Source organism: Cydia strobilella, chromosome 9, assembly GCF_947568885.1.
Source record: "Cydia strobilella chromosome 9, ilCydStro3.1, whole genome shotgun sequence".
Classification (NCBI taxonomy): domain Eukaryota; kingdom Metazoa; phylum Arthropoda; class Insecta; order Lepidoptera; family Tortricidae; genus Cydia; species Cydia strobilella.
The window spans coordinates 18,823,914-18,833,210 of NC_086049.1; the positions used below are offsets into that span (position 1 = coordinate 18,823,914).

The 9,297-nt window shown below is 35.5% G+C and overlaps 1 long non-coding RNA gene across 1 annotated transcript in view; it reads left to right on the forward strand.

Moving 5' to 3' along the window:
- Window positions 1–8,468, forward strand: part of LOC134744486 (uncharacterized) — a 78,149-nt gene extending 69,681 nt beyond the window's left edge. Inside the window, exon 2 of the long non-coding RNA XR_010128095.1 lies at window positions 8,343–8,468. This is a non-coding gene — a long non-coding RNA (uncharacterized LOC134744486). The remainder of the gene's footprint in view (window positions 1–8,342) is intronic.
- Window positions 8,469–9,297: the final 829 nt, after the last annotated feature.

The window sequence follows — 9,297 nt, forward strand, 5'->3', positions numbered from 1 at the left end:
CTGATTTGGTTGTAATATATTTTTCTTTTCAAGGTAATTCGTTAACCTCATAGACATTGATTTTTCAAATAATTTGGATATAACTGGAACTAATGTTATAGGTCTGTAATTGTTTGGATCTTTGCGACTACCCTTTTTAAATAATGGTTTTATAATTGATAACTTTAGTTGTTCTGGGAAAATGCCTTGACTGAATGATAGATTTATAATATGTGTCAGGGGATGGGTAAGGCTTATTGCATTTAATTTCAAAATATTCGTAATAATGTCATCATAACCACAAGCTTTACTGTTATTCAGCGACAGAATTAATTTGTACACCTCATGTTCATCAACTGGTTTCAGAAACATTGAATTTATTTGCTTATCCAGATTGTTTGTTGCTTGGGGGGGTACTTGTATTATATCTAAATTAGAACTGGTAATATTAATGAAATAATTATTAAATAAATTACAAATTTCTTGTGGATCGGTATATGTCATATTATTAAATTCTATAGAGTCAAGATTGTTGTTGTGTTTATTATTAGATGTCATCGATGATATTATATTCCATGTCGCCTTACATTTATTCTTATGATTCATAATGAGCTGTTTATTGGTCATTCTCTGAGATGCTAAAATACACTTCCTGAGAATATTATTATAAGATTTCAGTACATGTATGTTTTCATTCTTATTTTTTGATGATCTACAATTCATATACAGTTTACGCTTTGTGTAACATGACTTTCGTATACCCTTGGTAATCCACTTAATTTTATTTTGGCGATTGCTAGTTTTTATTTTAATCCAAGGAAAACATAAGTCGTAGAATAAACGCAAAAGGTCGTAAAACTTTAAAAACGCTTCATTAAAATCCTCAGTACCCAGAATGTCAGAGAAAGATAGTGCAGTTATGCATTCAGAAAATTTAGCAATATTTTCACAACTATAGTCTCTTACGAACTCAAACCATCGAATACATTTATCAGACCTTTGCACATTGATAGTTAGTGTTTGAGCCTTGTCATGGTCAGAAAGACAAAGATTATGAGTCTCACTTACCACTTTTTTTATGTTTATATTGCTGGCAATTTGGTCTAGGCAAGTATTACGCCTGGTTGCTGTGTTAATATGCATGATAAAGTTATAGTTCATCAGTGTACTCTTCAGGTCTTGGCTAAACGAGCTGTCTGTTAAAATATTAATATTCCAATCCCCGCAAATTACTATTTTCTTTTTCTTGTACTTCGTTACTAAATGCATTAACAAAATATTCAACTTATGAATAAATATGCCTACATGAGATCGAGTTTGTTCAGGTATTCTATAAATTACAACGATTATAAGATTTAATCCAACAATCTCTGTTCCACAGCACTCAAAGTAAAAATTTGTTGCCAGTTTAGGGTCTAATTTAATAGATTTTACCTCTACCGATTTTTTAACTAGGATAGCAGTACCACCTCTGCTGCCTTCTCTACAATAGGATGCTGCTAATTTGTAATTGTTAATGATAATATTGCATTCACAGTTGCGCTTTACAAAAGTTTCGCTTAGACAAATTACATCAACCTCCTGGTTCCTACTTTGAAATTCCTGTAACGCAATTTGCAACAGTTCAATTTTGTTTAACAAGCCGTTTATATTTTGATGAAATATTCTAAATTTATTATCGGAGCAAGTATTTTTGATCTGTCGATAGTTATTCACGAAAAAATGTTGATTTATTACTCTTATTAGACAGATCGTCATGGCAAGGGTCAACAGTTGATGAGTTTATGATTTCGTTTTCCATCTGGATTAAGGACACCAATTGACAAATGTCAGTAAATAATGCTTTTAGGCCTGTCTTATTTAGTTGGCCTGATTTGCGATAAAACATATCATAGTCATATACTAAGTTACGATTGCTATCGAGTAGGTAGGCGTAATTATACTTAATATTGTCAATATACAGTAAATGGTTGAATATTTCAATTCTTCTGTTACACATATTTGATAATGGACTAATATTAAACGTTGGATAGCATATTATAACATTGGTGTGTGTTAGTTTTGACATAGTGTTCCTAATATACAAGACTAGATTATCGTAATTTTGGGACTTCCTAAAGTCTTCTTCGCCTATAAAAATAATACAGAAATCGTTCTCATTACAGTCTCTTAATTTACTGTCGATGTCACAGAGTAACGTTCGCACGCCGACCCCCGGAGGAATATATGTCCAGCATAACCCAGAGATGGCATTATTATCAGCATTACATTACTCCTCTTCAGAGATACTATACCATGCTCGTAGTCACGTTTAAGTAAAATAACCGCTTCTAGGTTGTTTTGATTTTTGAGGGTAAGACAAGAGGGTATACGCCCGAACGACAGTAAGAAAAGGAGGTTGTGTGCGAACAAAGCTACGGGAAGTGATATTTGCTTTTGGAACTATTCAATAACTTTCTTATGGTGTTATTAGAATAATGAGGTGTCTTGTAGAGTGTGACTAACATTCATTGTGATATCAGTATTCAGTGTGAACAGTGATCCGAGGGAATTGTTCATGGCTAATGTAAGTGAAGTTCAATCATAATTATACAAAGGGTTTCGTCCGAAGATGTTAGTAATTTAGAATTATCGTCATCTCACCAACGTCCAGGCCTCTTATAGGTATGTAGTATGTTTACATATCGTTTTCCAGTATCAGTAAAGGCATCAGCTCATTCGATAGGTTAATAAGTATAGTGAGCTTGACGACATAACCCATAGATGTGTTAGTAACAAAAACTTAAATACTAATGTTATACAGTACAACTAATTAAAACCTACCATGCAAAACAGTATAGTTAGAGCTAGGACAATACATTTTTTTTTAAATACTACGTCGGTGGCAAACAAGCATACGGCCCGCCTGATGTTAAGCAGTTTCCGTAGCCTATGTACGCCTGCAACTCCAGAGGAGTTACATGCGCGTTGCCGACCCTAACACTCCTCTCCCTCGAGCTCTGGCAACCTTACTTACCGGCAGGAACACAACACTATTAGTAGTGTCTAGTGTTATTTTGCTGCGGTTTTCTGTAAGGTGGAGGTACCTCCCCAGTTGGGCTCTGCTCTAGATCTGGAATGACATCCGCTGTCCTGTGCCCTACCACACAAAGCGAGATGTCATTCACAGTGCCCATACCTCTCTTTTGGACGTAGTTTAAGGACATACCCGGGTTCAAACCGGTTCAAATAATTTTAAACACTGAATTGATAATGAGAGCTCATCAATAATTTTCATTGTAACATTTGTAGCCCATATAATAGGTGAATTAAACTGTAATAAATCAGCTAGCAATTTTCCACTGGACACCCGTAGTATGACGGGAGATATATGCGCGGCGCGACGGTAATGCATTGATGGCCGGGCTTGCAATGTCAATTATTATAGCACCGTCTTTTATTTTATTTTTTAGGAAAACTTACAGCCTTACAACTGAGCTACCGAAGCTTATCAGAAGCCGAGCGTAGGTATGAATTTTTCCAATCTTCTGTTTTTGTTTCACGCTCTAAGGAGGCACGTTTGGCTTCTAGCTTCTAGCTTCCCAAATCACTGAATTATCCTTTAAAAAAAGTTTGATTCTTTGAATCTTTTAATTTAAAAATTTGTAAGTATTGTTTGTAGACGTATCAGTTTGGTTATTAATATATTCATTTATATTTAGTGCTATACAGTAAAACCTGCTTAAGAAGATTTTGAAGGGTCCACGTCAATAACGCATCTTAAATGGGAAAGCAACATCTTGCAGTGGAAACCTGGTTTTATAGGAGGTCAATTCTAATTTAAATTTTTGTTAACGTTTTAATCTGGTTTTGATACAACCTTCACATATTGGTGATTGGCGCGCATCTCACGCACGACTTTACTTCATTTGATTATTACTTAAATCTTCTCGAGGCAGAGGTGTACAGTTAGAGCCGGCGTAGCTTTTTTTGAAGTTTATAAGCGTATTGTAATATGCCTACTTAAATAATAAACTACTTTATCTTATTTATTGCATTTTCATCGGAATTACGGAAGATTCAGAGGAATCAGACACCAGGAAATGGTTGAAAAAGTTACAAGATTTGATGCAAATATAGTTAGTAGGTATATAAATATACACAGTGAAGTCAATACAAGCTATGATTTCAAATAGCGATGAAATACAAGAAAAACGTAGGTTTAATGCATGACTAATGTTCATCAAACTATTTTATTTCATCGAAATATTATTGTGAAATTCAGATATTAATTACATTTCGTGGTCCGTGCTTTAATCAAATATTTGCAATGTTGTGGTTTAGTTCATGTCCATACGATATAATTGAATATTGATATTTGATATTATTTAAATACTAATTTGAAGTAATATAAACTATTCGGTAGAGAGTCATTTCGTTTTATTTCGAGTTGAAACTCTAGGTCCATGGGGTCCCAGCGTGCACAAGTTGTTTGCAGAAATCGCAAACCGTCTGGTTGACGTAACTGGTGACCGAAGAGCTGGCGGCTTCTTCGCATGACGTATCAGCATTGCGATACAGGGAGGAAATGCCGCCAGCATCCTTGGTAAGTACAATGCCACAAGGGCCTAAATTCAACCCTCTCAGCAAATATCTACCCTATATAGGGAATATTACGCGAAACTGCGTAAGGGGGCCAGGGCGCCACTACCACAATCTGAGGGTCTATCGTGAAACAAGAAAATTTATTTATCTAACATCTCTGTCATTTGCATATTCGAGCGATAGAGGCAGATAGCGAATTTTCGGATTCGCGTTTCCCGGTAGGTCCTCTGTAAGCAAACCGCATTGATGCATCAATGTCATATTTTATTATCTCTGAAAACTTGTCAAAATCCTGTTAAAGGTACAGTTATGGATGGTATAGAAAGGATGCCAATCTCTTATGGCAGAATTGTTGCAAAAGTGACCGCTTTCAGTTTTAAATAATAGTTCCTAATCTCTCCGGTGGCGCTAGTTAGGCTCTGGGACATAAGTATAACATGAACCATATAAGGCAACAAATAACCCGACCAAATTACGTAGGTTGTTTTTGGTAGTATTTCAGTGTATGGTGGCGCCGCCTAATTACTGTTTTTTGATGGACACTTTTCATACATAGAGATTTGGCTCCTTTATATAGTCTCCATGGGTACAGTTAGTAAACCACAGAGTAACTTATACATAAGTTACTCTGTGGTTTACTAAAAAGGCTAGTCCTGCACTCTGGTGGCAGAACATTGCTGTAATATCCCCTATTACCAAAAGCGCATCTGACACATGGTATAATAAAATCAAGGTACTCTCTTCCGAGACTCGCGAACCACGTGATTGACACAAGCCTACGACGTCATCATGCTGTTAAAAGGTTCACGATGACGTTGGCTTGTGTCAGTCACGAGGTTCGCGAGTCTCGGAAGAGAGTACCAGGCGGAGTATATTATTATACCATGGAATTACCCGTTTGAAGTTTTTGCGACTCAAATGTTGCTCTTAAATCAAAATTTTGTGTCATCTCAAGTCAGGTGTCAAGTCCAGTTTCGCAGTACTAATGGATGTTTGTATATCGTTACAATTTTAATTAATCGGTCCTTCGAATCGGGAGGTGCTTAGCTGTACAGGCGAGAGGAAAAGGTATCTAGAAGAGTAAGTTCAATTTGCTTGAAAGTTATAAAAAAATCGGGACAATTGCGAGTCGGACTCGCCCACCGAGGGTTCCGTACAAATTAAATCTCTCTGTGAAAATTTCAATTGTCTAGCTATCACGATTCATGAGATACAGCCTGGTGACTGACAAGCAAACGGACAGTGGAGTCTTAGTAATAGGGTCCCGTTTTTACCCTTTGGGTACGGAACCCTAAAAAAAGTAAAACCGACTTCAAAAGGAATAAAATAAAACGTTATCCCTTTTATATGCAAGCTAATTTACTGCCATGCTTGAACTCGGTGCCAAGTCAAACATTTTTGTAGTTAGTCTTTTTTACCAAAATTATAACCTAACCTCGAAGCTCTTATGAAAGTAATAATTAGTATACAGGGTGGCAAAAAATAAGTGCATTCCCGTTGCCAGGGAGGTTTTGGGATTATATTTTTACTATGGGAGCAACCACGAAATCTCGAAAAAAATTTTTAATACCCTTCCATATAAAATAGACCAAAATGTATGAAACAGCCAAATTTTTTTTTCGCGATTTCGGGGTTGGTCCTATAGTAAAAGTTGCTCAGTATAATCTCAAAACCTCTGGCAACGGGAATGCACTTATTTTTTAGCCATCGTGTATAGTACTCGTAGTTAACAATTTTAATATTTTCCTTGGAGGAATATGGTTCTTTTAATTTTAATTCATAATAACAGGATCTTTTTTTACTTAAATAATATAATTATTATTAGCAAGTGGTGACTCCGTTTGTAGAAATGTTTCATTTCATTTCATTTATTTAGCATATAATAAGCATTACAGTGTTATACCAAAGCGCTTACATACTATGTTGTTGTAAAAATCCTCAAAAGTCCTCATTGTCAAAGTGCATTACAAAATATTATGTTAGCTAGCCAAAGCCATTTCGCCGTAACCGCGTGAACCTCCATTTTAAAAGGTTTTCCCGGTGATACCTTACTAAGACGACTCCCGGGCTCCCGAACAACGTTATAAAGTCGTAATATAGGATGTCCCTGGAGTGAGCATCAAATGGACGAGCGATGTACGTCAGTTAACAGTTTGAAATGGTTTGGCAACTTTGGTAGAAGGTTGAGTAGTTTTTTTGATTACTTAAAGGTCAGTCCTACCTGCGACATTGATCTTATTTTCTTTGACGTGTGTTGTGTGACCATTTTATATTATTAGGGTTCCGTACCTCAAAAGGAAAAAACGGAACCCTTATAATGTCTGTGAAGTTGGCATAACAAAGTCTAGCAGATCACGTTTTTATTGGAGTTCTATTAGCATGCACCATAGTTCTAGAGTTCCTGATACTTTTTAGCAATAGTTTTGGCGTTTTAATCGTAAAAAGCAACACTATGGAATTTCACAAAATGATATGCTAAGTTCACACACTAGCATATCATTTTGTTACAAATGGGATAAAAAAAATATCCTAGCCTATACACATGGTAAAAAAGAGTTCTTGACACAGGATCACTCGTGCGTCTGTCTGTCTGTCTGTCTGTCCGTCTGTCACAGCCTATTGTCTCCGAAACTACAGGACCAATTAAGTTGAAATTTCGTACACATATGTAAGTTTGTGACCCAAAGATGGACATGTAACGTAAACAAATTAATTTTAAACACGGGGGCCACGTTTGGGGGGTAAATGAGAAAATTAAAAAATAAAGTTTGTCAAACTATATCTTGTTACATATAAAATGAAAGAGCTCATTGTGAGAATCTCAAATATATTTTTTATATAATTTTAAAATAAACAGTTTAGAAGTTATTCAAAAAATTACCATTCCCCCCCTTTATCTCCGAAACTACTGGGTCAAAAAATTTGAAAAAAATACACAAAGTAGATCTTTACCTACAGATCACCGGAAAACCTATTAGAAATGTGCAGTCAAGCGTGAGTCGGTCTTAATTACTTAGTTTTTGATCCGACCCCCTACGGGTTTTTTCAAGACATAAAAAATACATTGTTTAAATTTTGTAATGTACGGAACCCTTGGAACGCGAGTCCGACTCGCACTTGGCCGGTTTATCTCATGATAATTATATCCTTTCGAAGGTATAAAGTCTAGAAAATTACCAAAGATCAAAGTTTTAGCACTGAGAAAACAGGAAATGAGCATCTTACTAAAAGACAAAAAAAATCTTGGCCTCATATGGCAAGCTATAGACCTGGTGATATATATCCTTAGGTACTAATATTATAAAGTGTGTCTGTTATATCACTACATAGTATAGATTTAGATTTAAATTTAGATATTTATTCTCATAATATAAAATTACAATAAAAATTATCTTAGACTAATCTACACGAATTTATATTATGATCGTCAGTACATACAATTTACATTATTTGATAAATTCAAAAATACAATTAAACAGTAACATATAAAACAGTACCTTTTCGCTGTCTGTCCCTATGTATGCTTAGATCTTTAAAACTATGCAACGGATTTGATGCGGTTTTTTTTAGTAGATAGAGTAATTCAAGAGGAAGGTTTATATGTATAATTTGTAAAGGTTATAGGTATTAGTTGAACTACCCGTGCGAAGTATATATATATATATATAATATATATATATACTTATATATATACGTATATATATATATATAAGTATATACCCTGCCGAGGTTTTCCCGAGGGGCTACAGTATGGGGTTCTTCAAAAAAGGAGTATACAGGTTTTTAAAGGGTCGGCAACGCGCATGTAATATCTCTGGTGTTGCAGGTGTCCATAGGCTACGGTGACTGCTTACCATCAGGCGGGCCGTATGCTTGTTTGCCACCGTCGTGGTATAAAAAAAATACATCACTGCGCAATATAACTCCCAAAACTGTCAAAACTTTAAATAATTCCACTTGATTTATAACATTGCATACAGCAGGTTTCTACGAGACTAAAAGGTCTTGTATTCATCATTTTATAGTTACATTTAAGCTCTTCTCGAATAAATTTGCTGGGAGGCGCTTCGCATACAGATTTTTAACAATCGTGCTCGTGTTTTTGTATTTGTTGCAGTTGTTATCGCGAGCGGCGAAATGCAACATGGAAATATTTGTGTAGGGAATTTAACCTACGCATGGCAACATGGCATGCATGCTTGCTATTTGCAGGTCTACCAGTGGTGAAAAAGTTGCTGCGTCACATATTTTAGAAAAAGGTCTGTGGATGAAAGCTCTTAAGAGTGGATGACCGCTTCTCTAGTCCGCGAGTGCCCAAAAAGGAAGTAAACAGGAGATCCTCTGGACTTACTTAAGCTAAGCGACAACGCAGCCCATTGGGTGAAGAACCTAACTATTAATTCGTAAATTTCGACCAAGAATTGTAATATGCCATACGACTAAATAAATAAACCACTTCTCCATACAAACGTAGTCCCCATTTTCCTCTCTGTTGACTTAATGGAAAATAATTAACTCAATTTGATGTATATTTCGTGTTATTTTGATATTATTAAGAACGAAAAGCAAATTCCGCAAAATTGAAAGTTTTAGAAATATAAATAGAATAGAAATACTTTATTTGGTTTAAACTATTAAACAACCTATTACATCTTATTCTAATGTATTCTAACACCAAAATGGATGACATTCAGCATATGCCGATGACTAAGATATTTAGCCATGGCGCTGGTT